A 16,381-nucleotide genomic window follows, 5' to 3' on the forward strand; every position below is an offset into this window, starting at 1 on the left:
GGAAGGTGCAGCAGCTGTCGTCGCCGAAGACGGCCACGGTTCGGTCCATCAAGTTGTTGCTGGGCATGATGTCGTCCTGCATCTACCTCATCCGTCTCTGCAGGTTGCAAATGCGTCCCCTACAGTAATTCTTGGATGCACGTTGGATACAAGTGTCTGGGAGTTTTGCAGACAAGATTCCCCCCCACCCTCTCAACGAGGAGTTCCGGCGGGCTATAGAGTGGTGAGGGGGGTACGCTCCTACATCGCCCAGGCAGTGGGATTTCAATCCATGCCATTCCAGGAGCCTCTCTGGAAGGTTGGGGAGCTTGCACCGTACGTCTACACGCCAGAGGCCTATGGCTTCCGGAGGAGAAGGATCTGCACATCAGTATCCTGGAGCTACAGGCAGTGTTCTGGGCCCTCAAGTCTTCCCTACCGACTTGAGAGGGAAGGTGGCGAGGATCTTCACGAACAAAACTACCACCTACATCGGGAAGCAAGGGGGTACTCGATCCCCAGCGCTCTACAAGGAAGCTCCGGGCTTGTGACATTGGGCCACTGGACAGGGGGATGTTCCACCTGGCAGGCATCAAGAACACCATTGCTGACTCCCTCAGCAGGCAACAGCGCTCCTGCCACGTGTGGGAACTTGGTCAGGATCAGGTGGACCATCTTCTCGTCAAATGAGGCAGACCTCAGGTCAATCTGTTTGCCACAGTGTCAAATTCCACCAACTGAACAGTATGGGGGCGCGTTCTCCTTCCTGTGGGAATGTTTGTTTCTGTACGCTTTGCCTCAGTTTCCTCTCCTGCTACGTGTGATCAACACACTGACTGTGTCGGTGCAAGATGATACTCATCTCCCCAGTGTGGCCGGGTGTGTGTGTGTGTGTGTGTCTCTCAGTGTCAGTCTCTCACACACACACACACACACACACACATACACACACATACACGCAGAGAGACAGACACGCAATTCTTCACTACGACCCAGGATCTCTGAACCGGAATGCATAGCTCCTGCAGCCTTGGAGGTTATGAGCTGCCAGCGGACTGCCGGGAGGTCCTCTCCAAAGCCAGGGCGTCGTCGACACTAGGTGGGGCCGGTCGCAGAAGATTACCCCTCCTGGAGTTCACAGCCCCACAGATACTTCTGTATGTGCTTTCCTTGGCAAAAGCTGGTCTGGCTTGCGCACCCATCGAGACACCTGGCGGCCATCTCACACTACACCAGATCCCCGGGAAGATCCTCGTTGTGGTCCTACAGCCTCGTCAAGGAGTTTCTCAGGGGGCTTTTTCGATATTTCCCACTGGTGAAGGCGCCTGCCCCGGCATGGGAACTCAAATGTAGTGCTGACAAGACTCATGGGGGCACCCTTCGAACCTATGCATCAGGCCCCATTCAAGTTTTTCTCATGGAAGACAGCGTTCCTTGTGGCCATCGCCTCATTCAGACCAGTGGGTGAGGTCCAGGCCCTGTCCTGCCAGCAGCCGTATCTGACTTTCCACAAATGGAGTGTGGTGCTGCGTACGCACCCCACTAAAATGCCCAAAGTTCCATCGGAATTCCACCTCAACCAGCCTTTGGTGTTGCCCGTTTTCTTCCTGAACCCTTTTTCCCCGGCGGAGAGGTCCTTGCATTTGCTGAACTTTGCTCGTGCCTCCACGTAGAGTTCTTTTGGACAACTCCTCAATGTTCGTGAAATTTGGACCTGTGAATTATGAGAAGACCTTGTCCAAGGCTTCATCTCAAGATGGGTCCCTGGCTGCATCACACACAGTCATCGGCTGGCCGACCGGCCTCTGCCGGGCCGTCCTAGAGCCCACTCCAACAGAGCGGTCGCTGCGACAGCAACGTACCGTTCTGGTGTGCCCCTGCTCGACATATGCGGGGCTGCAACGTGGAGGTTGTTAGTGACTTCAATTCAGCACTCCAATTAAGTCGATGCCTAGTCTGGGATGCCCAAGGGAAGCCCTTATTTATATATTTTTATGACAAGTTCATAAATCTGGATGATAAACCCTTGTATAACGCCCCTCTCTTTGAATCCCCCTGACCTCACTGAGCCAAGAAGTAGGTTTGTTTTGCAAATTAAAAGATTTATTGAAAAATTAAAACAAGATCTATATCACACTTTTATAAATAAATATTTGATAGCATACTTATGAATATGACAGTGATCAACAATGGATAATATTACACTAGCACACGTTTTAATTACTTAGGAGTTGGTATAGGAAGGATAAGGTAGCAGAGAATACTTTTATGGTTTCAAGGAAAAGCAATGATGGAAAGAATGCAGCACAGAAATAAACTGATATGGTTTCAACAAGAGATAAGATGATCACTTTTTCTTTTGGCATTTCACTCCCCCCGTCCCCCATGCAGTATATTCAGTATAAGGAGATGGAAGGGGAGCACACAGTTTTCAGGAATACAAACAAAATACAATACAAATTCCAGCTCCCCTCTCCCCCCTCCCCCCCCCCCCCCCACCCGCTAGCAAGCTTGGAGCAACCGGTATGCTTTTAAACAGTCAAAAATACTTTTAAATGTGATTTGAATATCCTAAAAATGATTTTAATTCCCTATAGGAGATTCAGGGTAGGTGACAGCTACTTTGAATGAGTTCAGGTCAACACTAGTAATTATTCAGGAATGATCATCAGATTGAAAACAAATTTCAGCAGTTGCAAGCAAAAGACAGCTATTTTTGACAGGTGGAGAAATTGAGTCAAATTGCAATTTGTGGCACTTGTTCCGAGTGCGTCGATCGCGATTATGGAAAAACTATAGAAATTGGAAAGTTGGAAAGCTTAGGATCTTAGCTTTAAAATGAAAGTTAAATCTCGCTTCTAGGACGTGTGGTTCAAAAGATACGGACGATATAATGGAGGTAGATTCTCAGAAATAAAGTAAGATTCAAATGACAAATGACACTTTCACAGGTTTGAAATCACAGAATGGACACACGATTTCTATGCAGTTCTAAATAGGTTGAAATGGATGGGATGAGATTATTTTAGACTAAGATTGGTTCTGCACAGTTCTGACTGGATACTCGCACTATAAATTTGAAATAGGCCGTCAAGATCTGGTCAACAGGTTTAGACTGGACTTTTGGCGGGTGGTTCTGAAGTCACAGCTAGCTGGGTCAGCTCTGCTCTGCTGGTCTGATCTCTGGTTCTGGCAAAAGTTCTTGGCACTGCACAGCGGTCTGGTCTGGTCTGCGGTTCTGGATACAGCACTGCTCTCTGGGTCTGGTTCTGGCGAAAGTTCTTGGCAAAGAAGCAGAAACCGCACAGCCCGGCTGTTTTATTCTGCTGTGCCCCTTGGAAGTCTGGGGTAAAATCAGTTTGCAAGATTGTAAAGCCAGCTGAGATACTTTTAGCTTGCAGTAGGCCTTCTGCTTCAAAGTTCTGGAATCTGGAGTCTAGGTTCTGGATATGGTCCCTCTGGATATTGTCTGGTCCGGCAAAGTTCTTCGCAAGAAAGTGGAAAGAGCAGTCCCTACCTGGGTCTCAGTGGCTCTTTTTATGTCTTTTGAAAGTGGGTGGGAAGGCTAACTTTCTATGCCCAACCCTCTAAGGATCCTGATAGGTTAGGGGATTTTCTGTCCTTTAACTGGATTACTGAGTTGTGAGTCAGAGTGGTGCTACCCTTTTACAATCTATTGAAGAAATGCCCCTTTGCTTTTACTTAGAAAATGAATTTTTCATAACAAACAGGTTTCCCAGATACACACGTGGTTCATAACTCATAATTCATATACACATAACAGATGAATTAAGACGGGCCTCTGTTCAAGCCCTATGTTCCTGTGAGCTTGGGTTCAGAAACGACAACATTTTGCGCTTTTAGTGGGTTTTGCCCTGGTCGGTTCGGCATCAAATCTTCCCCGGATGTACACCCCCTCTCTGGGCACATTACAATAAGTTTTCAATTTTCTGAGATAACCACAGTGTCTGTTATATTAATAATCGCGGGGTTCGGTCTCAGAACATCACACAGAGGTGAGCTTAGTCTCAAATTGTGGGTGCATTTTTCATATTAAGAATCTCCAAATCGTACATTTCTGTCAGCTTGGTACAATATTTTATAAGCAATTTAATAAAACATATATATTTGCTGGGCTCTCTGAATCCACAATGATTTGTCTCCGCCCCTAGCTGGCTGAGTCAGATGTCACATGGCCTGTCTCTCCCAAAGCAGTTGTTGATAGTTCACACCCAAAATCAGCATACCCCATTCAGCTGAAGGCATCCTTTGTCTGTTTTTTCCTGCTAGCAGGGCATCAGTCCAGGGTGCCACTCTCCATTTGATTAACAGAAACTTGTGATTTCCTGCCTTCTGGTGTGGAGTTCTGAGGTGTGACAGCTTCCCATGGACAGAGGCCTCTTGAACTTTTAATTAAATCAGACTGCCTTCTGGTATAAGGCATGGGTGTGAAGAATTCTCATTGACCAGCAAGGCTTTGAAGTCCCAGCTGACTCAGGTTCCTTTTCAGCTCATGAAATACAGGTCTCCTGTCAGAGTTGAGATCGCTATCGCCGGTCAATGTCAAACACCGGTACTGCACCCATTTTTTGGCAGCTGTCTTTAATTAATGGATTTCAAAAAGGGGATTTTTACTTGATGGCATATGATCCTTGCTAACATTGTATTGATGTAGATTCTGCAGTAGAGTACTGTAGAACACCCAACCAGAAGTTGGATTTTTGTTTGGTGGTTTTGTGCCCATGATTTTAGCAATTTTTGACATCAATTAAAACGGATTTTGAACAGCACCATATTCCTTTGCACTGATTTCGCTCTGTGTGAGCCAACGGATAGGGTCTGGCAATGGTCTCCTGTATTAACTATCTTGCAATGTTTGAAATAGGCATTTTGAGTTTGCATTCAGAGAAACAAAGGTGATTTCAAAGCGCTTTTTGAGCTAACAGGCACTGCTGTTTTTCCTTTGGCACCACGCTTCCTTCATGGCGCTTCTGGCCCATCATGCTCGCACTGGTGGGTGGCAGGTCAAGCGACCATTTTGGTGTGAGCAAAACTGCACGGTTTTCCTGGATTCTGGTGCAAATGTGGGCTTTTCGGCCATCTTGGATTTTCTAATCCCAAAGCACCAAATGTTGCAGCATAATAACTCAAACATGGGTCAACACACCTGACAAGGTCCACGCATAACTTCACAAAGTTCTACTGTGGCGACGGGGATTCCAGGGAGGAATCCAGAGTTGTCAAGGCAGTGCTATGCAACCTGTTCGCTTGAGGTGAGTCTGTTTCAGGGGGTAAGTGTTTAATTGCTTCTGTTGAGCCTTGCAAGCTCCCGTGGTTGTGTAATGTGTACTGCTGTGTATTCGTTATTCATGAGCATGTGAATCCATGCCAGACCCCATGCTGGAGAAGGTTTAAGTTCCTTGCCTGTAACTATTGTTCTCCAGCATGGATCTGGCGTCGATTCACATGCAACCCCTCCCTTCGGCCCCCTCTGTGGCTCTTCTTGGTCATACTGCCACTTTACGTCCTTCTACACTGATTGTGGCTCGGTCTCCAAATGGGACTGCACCAGTGACCCACTATTGTGCAGGAGAGGGGAGGAAACCACAGTGGGCCTGGATGGACAGGGCCTAGGTCCTCATGTCTCTGCCACAGTGAGGCACCCAATTGGATTTGGGGGCAAAGTCACTCTGGAACACTTTGGAGGAGCATGCTTAAAATGATTATCTGGTTGCCTTGAGACTCCCACACCCTAGTGGGTCATGGGCTACTGCACGGGAGCTGTAGCAGCCGTATTCCTGGTTTGGTCCACTAGACTCAGGTTTCTAAGGCCCTCACGTGCATTACTTAACGGCTTCAATAGACCGGAAGAGCTCCACTCCTCTGCACTGTTTATCACTGCCCCGGGACTACGAGGACGACTCCTTGCCACCTTTCTGAAGATTTCAATAAGGGGTTGAACACTCTACCAGTTTGAGGTTTTAGTCTCTGCATCTCCTGTCTAATGGACTGGAATACTCATAGAAATTCCATTGCATCTTTTCTGGAAGAGTTACAGGGCATGATAGTGGACACAGGGAGAAGACTGGACAAACAGGATAATAGCGTCGACAAGATGGACAAGAGTATCCAAGTATTAGAGAGCAATCGGTCAACCCTGTACACAATGGAAATTCAAATGTCAGAATTGGAAAGAAGAGAGATGGAGATGACTTTGAAAATATAGAGAGAGGAAATAACTTGAGATTTTGGGGTTTTCCAGAAAAAGAAGGGGAAACGGAAAGGGATCAACGGAACGCAATCCACAAAGTAGCTAAGCTCCTGTTTGAAGATGACACTATTGACAAAACCAAGATCAGCAGGGATCATAGAGCTGAAGGGAGTGCTAGAGGGTTGTGGTCCGTCTTGGCCAGATTCCACAATTATGTGGAGAAAACTAGAATTCTGTACAAGGCACGGAAAGTTGGCCCAATACTTCAGGGCACTGCCAAAATAACGATCTTTCAGGATTTATCCACCTTCACACTAGCGAGACACAGGATGTGTACCCTAATAGATTGTTGAACGACAAGGGAGTGTGATATAGATGGTAGGGGGGGTTCCCTTTTCGGTTTCCTTTTGAACTTGACAGCTACCAATACAAATTGATCACAGAGGATAACGTTCAGAGGGTCACAGGCGAACTCGCGGGTAACCCACAGGGCCCAAGTCGTGACCAGGAGGGCATGGTTAAAGACGGTCTGTGGTGAACCAAGGCGGCCACCAGAGGGTGTATGCCTGCCTTGAGGAAATTCAAGAAGTTGAATACTCCTCCACGAGGGAACACTTGAGAGACGCGTACATAAAGGTGGTTCTTGACATTCGACTGATCCCTCTCGATTGTATAGTTGGTGGAACTATTACAGTTTTCTAAAAAGTTGGGATGGGGGAAGGAAAGATGTTGTGCAGGGGAGGGGAGTCTGTATAATGGTTGTGGCTAAGTTCTTGTTTAAGCGATGTTACTGGGGTGACACTCCCTCTTGGCGGACCAGTCAGTATGGTTTTAGAGCTGCGATCTGAAGAGGGGTGCCGGGGGATGTTGACAGGGGCTTGAAGGAGCTGTTCTATTGGGTTATTGACCCAGAAGAGCGGGTTTACCGGATGGTCCAGTCCAAGAAACGTAATGTAAGTTCAAAGGGACTGGACGCCAGTGTGGGGGTGTGGGTGTCCTTAAAGTGCAGGGAATTATTTTTTAATTTTTTTTTTTTTTTTTTTAAGGTTTTTTGGGAGGGTGCATTGGGTAATTGCAGTTTAATTGGCTGGCATAGCATTATTTTGGGTCCCCCTTTCTTTGAGAATGGCTAGTCTTGAAGTAAATTTGGCTATTGGTTCCTTGAGAGTCCGGGGTTCTAACTCCCTCTTCCCCCCCCCACCAAGCGTTCTTTGCTCATCAGGGATCAACGATCAAAGCTCAATGTGCTCTGTCTACAGGAAACCCATTGGCAATTAGGAAAGGAACCAGGTTTGAAATTTAGAGCGGTGTGGGAGGTTCTCCGCTCCTTGGCAAAAGCAAAAAAAAGAGGGTGTTGCCCTAGTGGTCTCTAGTAAAATGGGACTGGTAGTGGATGACTCACTTGGGGGCCATGATGGTAGTTATATATTCGGCAGAGGCCAGTTACAAGGGAGCATGATAACACTGGAGTCTGTGTATTGTCAGAACGAAGGTCGGATTCTGTCCTGGGATGGTGTTAAAGAGAAACGTAAGGGGTTTGTGAGGGGTCCATTGGTGGTTGGTGGAAATTTCAACATGGTGCTTGATCATTTTAGGGATAGGAAGAGAACCAAAGATACACAGGTGCCCATGATCCAAAGTAACAAAGCCTCCCGGTTTCAACAGATCAATCAGGAACTGGGTTTGATTGACTCTACAACTCATCCGTCGAGGGCGATTTCCCCTTTTACTTATTTTTCCCAAGTACATGTGTCCTTTCCCAGAATAGAATATGTTTTGATAGATGTTACCCTAAGAGGCTACATCTCGGAATAAACAAGTGATACCCATCCCATGGTCTGATCATGATTTAGACCAGGCTTGTCCAACCTTTCTGAATGTGGGGCCGAAGCATTAACTTTTTGTCACCCAGTGGGCCGGGGAGCCAAAAGTCGTCAACCTCACCCAAAGCAGTATATTAAAAAGCGATATTGTGACCTTTGACACAATAGCATCACAGGCATGGGTCATAGCAGTGATCAAAGGTTAGTTGCTTGTGATTTCTTTTAGTGTCTGTGTTAATATTTTTCTGAAATAGTGGGGGCGACCAAGCGTAGCGAGGGGAGCTATAAGGTTCTAGGGAGGGTTTGAGGGTGTTCCACTCCCCAAGAATTTTTTTCAAATATGGGGTTATACAATCGGTTCTAAAGTGGAACGTGAAAATTCCATGTCACCAACAGCAGAAAAAAACATTTTACAACACAACACATTTTAATGATCAATGTGTCCACAGTGTAAGACAGCACTGTCACTGATGTAACACATTGTCATGCTGGTGGTACCCAAAATATGCCTCTGTAGCAACATGTCTATGCTGGCTGTTCCCAATTTAGGCCAGCATTGTCCTGTACAAAGCATGATTGATGCTGCCTGAGCATGTGCAGTGTGTCCAATACATATGGTAGCTTATCTCTGTAATACATATTACTTCTGTGGTGATGAAAGAAGCATAATTCAATTCAACAGATAAAATGTGGAAAAGTGATCACCCAAAGGTGAACCGCAGGCCTAGTGCACACTTTACCTTTTTCTTTCACCAATAATTCGGGGGGCAGAGCGCGAACGCAGTCCCCCACTACCAGAAATAATGCAGTTGTGTATCCCGCATTTGGGAACATAGCAGGGGTCAGCAAATCCGATGTGCAATGGGTAAGCCTCACCCTAGGAGGTCTGCCCTTGAGATCAGATTCTCCCATGCCAGCTAAGTATGAGTTGCAGGCAAGAGGGCAGGGGTTGGGTCAGTTCTGGGAAGCCCTGCTAAGCGAGGGTGAGAAGGCAGGCCATGCCCCAGGCCATGCCCCAACCCCCAACCCCCAGAAGCTCCGAGCGTCTGTAGAGCTGCCTGTCCCACGTGTACGGGGAAGCTCCAGCAGGCAGAGCCCAGCCGAAGAGCAGATTGTAGGGCAGTTCCTTTCTCCCATCAGGCTCTGCTCGGCCGGAGATTTGTATAAATAGCAGGATGGCTCGAGCAGGCCTGTTGCAGTCTGCCCACTGGCCTGTCGGCCCCACACGGGCCATGGCCCTCCTGAGCGGAACTGCTGAGCGCTGGCCCCATTGACACCATCATAATCATCCTGGACCTCGACGCTCCACCACCCCTGAATGTCAGAGTTCTGCTCAATGACAATGCTGAAGCTTTGACATCTTTGCCGTAACCATATGCCGTGTTGTGTCATCCGAGCCTGCACAGCGCCAAAGGCAAGTATTCCCTTGTCCGGGCCCAGAGGTCACTGAGTCTTCCATTGCCATCCACTTGGCACGGCCTACTGTTCCCAGCGTTTTCTACCCGCAAATCAGCATCACTGCTAAACAGAACAGCATCATTGGGGCCCATCGCTGCAGCTCTCCGACTTGACCCCAGCGCAAAGGCACCCATCCTACTGGTCTGATGCTGAAAAGCCTGGCTCTGCTGAGATCCGAAAGACAAGAACTAAGGGATTTTGGGAACATAGTACTATTGTTTTTTGTGTTGCAACTGTATCAGCTCACACCTCTCCTGAAGGGTATAGGCTGCCCTCAGACTGCGCTACCAAAAGAGTGAAATTAAGTTATACCTGTTGGGCTTGCCTGTTTCACTTTTATGATTGGGATCACTGCTGCATGGGTATTAGGGGCATTATAAATAACCTATCATATCAGATCATATCATAGATCACAGATCAAGATCATAAGCAACTTCCAGAAACCTTGGCAGGTGGTCCACTGAGGCCCATTTGCAGGTTGCAGTGTGTTATTGGGGCACTACTAGGGTAACATATTGTGCTGTACATGTGGTATTCACCATGCTTTGATACCCCACTGGCCACATCTATAATGTCCAATGTACTTGGTATAATGCATGGACGTTTTCATCAATCCGCACTGTGCTTAGAGGTAAACGTAACTGAGCTCCCGCTGTGCTTCTTTGTCTCGAGACGAGGAAAAAAAGTACTGCAAAGGTGATTTTTGGGGCAGACTGGCTGTGTCGCCGCAACCCCTGCTAAACGTATGTCCAGAGATGACAAACCTTGAAAGTAACTCTGCACAATGGCCCTCTGAGCAGCGGCCCACGGCTAATCAGGGGTTCAAGAATCTGCCGTGCTGCCCACGCTGAGAGGAACTCCTGCACAGCACCTGTCCACATAATCCTTCGCCTGGGCAAGCACTCTCTTGTCCTCACCTTGCCACCTCCTCCCTTCATCTCGGCTCGCCTTTTGCTTCTCGGAGCAACATGCAAGTGAGGAACGGGCATGTCTGGGACGAAGCCCGTTCCCCTCTTGCATGGTGGGTCCTATTTGCCTGAAATGGGATATTTTAATGCAAAGTAATTGCTGCTATATTAATTCCATTGTTCATAGTTTGTGGGAGTACTGGGCAATTGTATGGACCCACGCTCACTGAAAATGAATGGTATTCCCGAGGTAACCCTCGCTATTCTGTGATACAAATTAGTCTCTCCTTCCTCCATCATCAAGTCCCAAGATCTTCTTGACAAAATTATTTCTGCAGTGTTTGTCGGATATCCGGCAAACATTGCATAAATAAATAAACGCTTCGTGGCTGAGGACTGTAACTACCTCTGACCCCATGAGGTCACCAGAGGAAGTTACAGTTTTGCGCACAGGCATATTTAAAAAAAAAAAGTATTTATTTTTTTATTTGTATTTTTACTCAAGAGTTGTCCTACAAATACGGCCTCGCGGGCCACATAAAATGGCTTGGCAGGCCTCATTGTGGCCCGCGGGCCGTATGTTGGACAACCTTGATTTAGACCATGTTCATCTTGTGAGCTGGTTAGTCCGAAAGAATAAAAGGAGATGGTTATGTAATGACTCCCTGCTAAAGAACAGTGAAACACATCGCAAAAATGATGGGCGGAAATTAAAGACTACTTTGCATTCAACGATACAGGGGAGGTCAGCTCCCGTTCTCTCTGGGAAGGGTTTAAAACAACCCTGCGAGGTGTCCGTATTCAAATAGGGGCACATGAGAAACGGGAAAGGCAACACGTTTAATCAGACTTGGGGCGGGTGGGGGGAATCGAGGCCCTACAGCCAGGGAGGATCCATAGAGCTGGTCTATCCTCAGCAAATATGGCAGAGCTAAAACGCCTTAAAACGCAAATATAACTTTAGTACAAGACACAGAGAAGAAGCTCCTCTTATTAAAACGGATACCATGAGAAAGTCGGTAAAGCGACAAGATATTAGCATGGAGGTTGAGGGAGGAACACAAATCTAAACTGGTAGCAAGCATCAAAAGGCAAGGGGGGGGAGGGGCTGACCAAGTTTACGATTCTGAAAACCTAGGCAATGAGTTTCGGGCCTTCTATGAACAACTTTGCATGCCAGAATGCGATGGGTCCCACATAACTTGAGTTTTCTAACTCCATCTCTGTGCCCGCCCTACCCCGGAATAAGGCATATGCGATCCACTGGCATGTGACAGCGGAGAAGGTGGTCCAAAAAATCAAAAGCATGAAGGGGGTGTACTACTCCAGGTGACAATGGGTTTTCTGTACAATTGTATAAAATGTACTGTTGTTGATTATCCCTATACTTTGTCTGGGCTTTAAATGATAACCTGCAGTCAGGTTCTCTTCCGTACACAATGCTGGTGGCCATAATAGTGGTAATTCACCAGGCAGGTAAGGACCCCTCCTCCTGTGCTTCACGCATACCCATTTCCCTCCTAAACACAGATGTAAAAATGTTGGCCAAACTGTTGGGAAATGGAATAGAGAGTGCCCTTCCGGTGTTAATTCACAGGGACCAAGTAGGGTTCATAAAGGGGAGGCAATGCACAGAAAACGTAAGGAAAAACATTGACCTTATGCATGATGCACAAAGGAGGGACCTAGGGGCTGCACTGGTCTCGCTGGACTCTGAAAAGGCCTTCGATAGGGTGGAGTGGCAATACATGGTAGGGGTTCTTGAGAAAGTGGGGTTCAGGAAGAGTGTTCAATGCTGGATAGCTGCCCTTTACAGCTCCTCGGCAGCGAGAGTCCAAGTTAATGGCTCGTTAACATCCCCTAAAGTGCTGACGGGGACAAGACCGGGTTGTCCCCACTGCCCTATGCCCTGTCAATGGAGCCGTTGGCAATAGCGATTTGTGCAAACCACGGCATTAAGGGGGATCCATTGCAGAGAAACAAGAGTTCAAATTGTCCCTGCTTTGGGACGACATTCTAGCCTACATAGATGATATTCACAACTCGCTTCTGGCACTCCTATCTCAAATCTCTACTTTTGGGCTCTTTTCTGGGCTAATGATAAATGTAAGCAAGTCCTAGCATTATGCTGATTCAAGGAATGGTAATAGAATTAGATTCAGTGGAGACATTTCGAGGCATGAGGGTGGAGGGTGGAAAAAACGATTGATTTTAGATATCTGGAGATCAGCCTACCGAGGAGGCCCCCCGACTTTGCACCTATCAACTTTGAACCCATGTTGGAGAATATTAAAAGAGATCTCAGTGGAAGGGGACCAGTGATTCTTTCCTGGTATGGCCGAATGACAACTGTAAAAATTAACGTGCTTCCAAGACTCCTATAGCTTTTCTCAGTGTTACCCACTTTACTTCCATTAAGCTTTTTTAGAGAGCTCCAAGGAGCCTTAACCAGATTAACAAAAGAAGCTCCCCAGAATCAAAAACATCACACTAATACTACAGAGGGACTGGGGAGGTTCGATTTACCTGATATGTACTCTTATTATAAGGCCTCCGAACTGAGGGTCCTTTTGGAGCATATGAGGGATGACTTGAGTAATTACTGGACTTAGCTAGAAGATTAGAAGATCTGGAAACACACCCCCAAAAAAATAAGGGATCTACTTTGGGCTCCGTCGCAGTCAATAACCAAGAGGTTGAAGGTCCACCCGACATTGGGAGTATGTATTGTGGTCGCTCTGGAAGAAAAGTGAAAATCAGTTACTTTCATCATGCTCCCCTGACCTCAATATGGGGTCCTCCATTAGATATTACACACCAGGCTTATCGTGCCCAGGAATGGTCGGATAGATGTCAGAAAAGGGTAGGAAGCTCTTTGTCCAGGGTCATTTATTGAGTATGAAGTCCTCCAGGAGGTTTTGGGCCAAGGAGCGGTTTCTATCTTTGATTATTTATGACTCAAATTCATGATTTTCCTTTGTTTTTTTGTTATAACTGTTTTTGTTAATCGGTTGGTAACATGGAAAAATGTAAAGCAGATACAGGTAAATTATTCACCATAAACAATACCACTTGCACAATTCCCGGATGGACAACCCCCCCCTCACCGCCCCCCATACCCTGCATGTATCTCCTTCTCTAGAGAGTCAAATCATATTTGGTATCCCGAGACCGCAGGTAGAGTGTTACCAAGCTGGGTTTAAATGTTAAAGTCGGGTAGCTCTGATCATAGTCCAGTAAGGGAGCCCACATGTTCATAAATTGGTGAAGTTTACCCTCCTTTGCAGCTGTAACCTTTTCCGCCACCAGCACGTCCCATACTTTAATCCACCAAAAGGAGAGATCTGGCCCCTCTGGGAATTTCCAGCGGCGAGCAATAGTAATGCGTGCGGCCAGCAATAATTGAGTAATTGGTTTCACCCGCCCCCCAGATTTAGGATATACCTCTTCACTTGGGGGCCCCCAAGAGTTGGGGCCCCCAAGAGTAGAGTTTCAGGACACATCGGAAGCTTGGTGCCGTTGATGGATTCAATGACCGTGACAATGGTCTTATAGAAGGAGTGAATAAGTGGGCAGTCCCACCACATATGAAAGTATGAACCTTGCACTCCATAATTTCGCCAGCAAGTGGGAGCCATTGAATACTGAAAGTCGTGTAGTTGTAATGGGGAATAATGCCAACGGAATTGGGGTGTTAAGTGCGCATTCCTTGTTGGTCACACATCTGGAGGAAGATTGATTTTTAACCCAAATAATTAGTCACGATTGATCCTCCAGCGGGTGGCCTAAGTCTGTCTTCCAGCGGCTCATGTGAGATGGGGGATCAGCTAGCATGTCGTCCCTCAGGAGTTTATACAGTTTAGAGACCCCTCCAGGCCCCCGGTCCCTCCAGAATGGTTAGCTCAATCGGACTCGAGGCTCGTGTTGCATCTTGTCTCATCTCTGGGTGTGTGATCCAACGCTAAAGCTGAGCATATGAAAATCTGTCTGACACCCGAGAGTTGAAATGTCACTTTACATTCATCAACCGTGCGTTGTTGGTCACCTTCAAATAGCTGGAATAATGTTTGAAAACCACCCCGTCTCCAATTTCTAAATGCATCTGGATGCAAGCCCGGGGAAAAGGCAGGGTTGTGAATAATCGGGGAGAGTGGGCCCATGCCTCTTGGAATCTTTTTGCCGTTTCAGAGCCCCATCCATGACTTGAAGGCAACTTTTGAGGAGGCGAGCAGATCCTGCCATTGTTTTCGTAAGGTGTGGGGGACGAAGGGCAGGAAACTAAGGGGGAGGGGTAGTTTGGACTGTTCAATCTCAACCCATTTCGTTCGAGGAGGAAAAAGACATCCACTTCAGGAGATGTGAAATTTGAGCTGCCTCCGAATATATATGAAAATTTGGAACCCATAGCCCACCCAACCGGGCACCTCCCATCATCCCCTACCTAGGGATCCTAGACTTCTTGCCCCGCCAAATAAATCCCAAGATCTTACGCTGGAGACGGTCTAACAAGTTTTTCAGGATTTCCACCGGAAGGGACGAACTGAGATAAAGAAGGCGAGGGAGTAAATTAATTTTAACTGCCATAATGCGGCCCATCAAGGAAATCTCCTGATTCACCAATTTTTCCAGATATGTTTCTAGCGCCTTTAACTAGGTGGGGGGGGTGGGGGAGTTAGCCGCAAATAGGTCTTTAGGCGAGGCTTTGATCCGGACCCCCGGGTATTCAAGGGATCTGGTATACCACCGTATTGAACAGAGGAATTGAAAGGAGCTAGTATCCTATAGATATAGTCCCACCCCCAATGCCACAGATTTCCCATAGTTTATTTTAAATCCCGCTGCGTGACCAAAGGAACGGAGCGCCTGAAGTGCCGCTTGGTGGGAGGGCCGAAAATTAGTTATGGAGAGCAACACATCATCAACATAGAAAGACACCTTGTGTTGAGAGCCCTGAATCATGATCCCTTGGATCGCTAGATTACTACGTATGCGTTGAGCCAGAGGCGCCATAATTACAGCAAATAAGAGAGGGGACATCCTTGTCACGTCCCACAAAAGTAATTTATTCAGGGAAACGTAGTTGGCCGAAATCATTCTTCGGAAATGGGGCCCAAAATGAAAAGCTTCCAAGGTTGATTGCATTACGGTCCAACCCACCACCTCATATGCCTTAGGGGTGTCAAAGCGCCAATTTTCTCTGGTTCATAGTGGTTGTCTCTATCAAATTATGCCATCGCCTAATGTTATCCTCAGTTTTCCTCCCCAGAACAAACCCTGTTTGATCAGCATCGATCAATGCCGGAAGAAGTGCAGCCAAGCGATTAGCCAATACTTTTGAATAGATATTTGCATCAATGTTTAATAGGGATATTGGCCTATGAGAGGCGCAGTCCTTAGTATCTTTCCCAGGTTTCAATAGCAGGATAGTGGTGAAGGTTTGCATAGAGGGAGTTGTAGTACTTGCTGCTCTAAAGGAGTTAAAGAGGGCCGTCCGAGGGGACAACTGGCCTCTAAAGAGTTTATCAAATTTAGTTGAGAACCCATCGAGACCCGGGGCTCTCGCCTTCAAGGATTTGATTACTGCGTCCACTTCCTCTGGCTGAATTGTGGATTCTAAAGCTTCTATGTCCTCCCAGGGAAGGTGCGGCATAGCGTGTCCTTAAATATACCTTTTTTTGAACCTGAGGTGACCGGGCCGGTGCTGTCATTGTATCCATCAGATGAGCCTTTGCTAGCTGGAGATTAGCCTGTTCCCCATATTGCGTTACCCCTTGCTGATCCCTAAGGCCTATGATAGTGTTGCATTTTTTAGACTGTGCTAACTTCCTCGCCAAGAATTGTTTGGCCTTGTTATTTTTGGCATAATAACCTTGTTTCGTCTTTAACAGGGAGTGGGCTGTCTCTTCGGCGTAAAGCGCCTCTATTTTGTTTCGCGCAATACGAAGGGCTAGGCAGAGTTTAGGGGACCAACCTTTCTTGTATTTTCCCTTAATCTCAGAGAC

The 16,381-nt window shown here is 47.0% G+C and overlaps 1 protein-coding gene and 1 non-coding gene across 3 annotated transcripts in view; one reads left to right on the forward strand and one right to left on the reverse strand.

Annotated features, from left to right (window-relative positions):
* Nucleotides 1-16,381, forward strand: part of SPECC1L (sperm antigen with calponin homology and coiled-coil domains 1 like) — a 909,747-nt gene that overhangs the window by 30,910 nt on the left and 862,456 nt on the right. The window lies entirely within an intron of this gene.
* Nucleotides 8,777-8,938, reverse strand: LOC138496237 (U1 spliceosomal RNA). The gene has a single exon (XR_011277774.1). It is a non-coding gene; the product is annotated as a U1 spliceosomal RNA (small nuclear RNA).

Source organism: Ambystoma mexicanum, chromosome 10, assembly GCF_040938575.1.
Source record: "Ambystoma mexicanum isolate Mex_15411 chromosome 10, UKY_AmexF1_1, whole genome shotgun sequence".
NCBI classification, from domain to species: Eukaryota; Metazoa; Chordata; class Amphibia; order Caudata; family Ambystomatidae; genus Ambystoma; species Ambystoma mexicanum.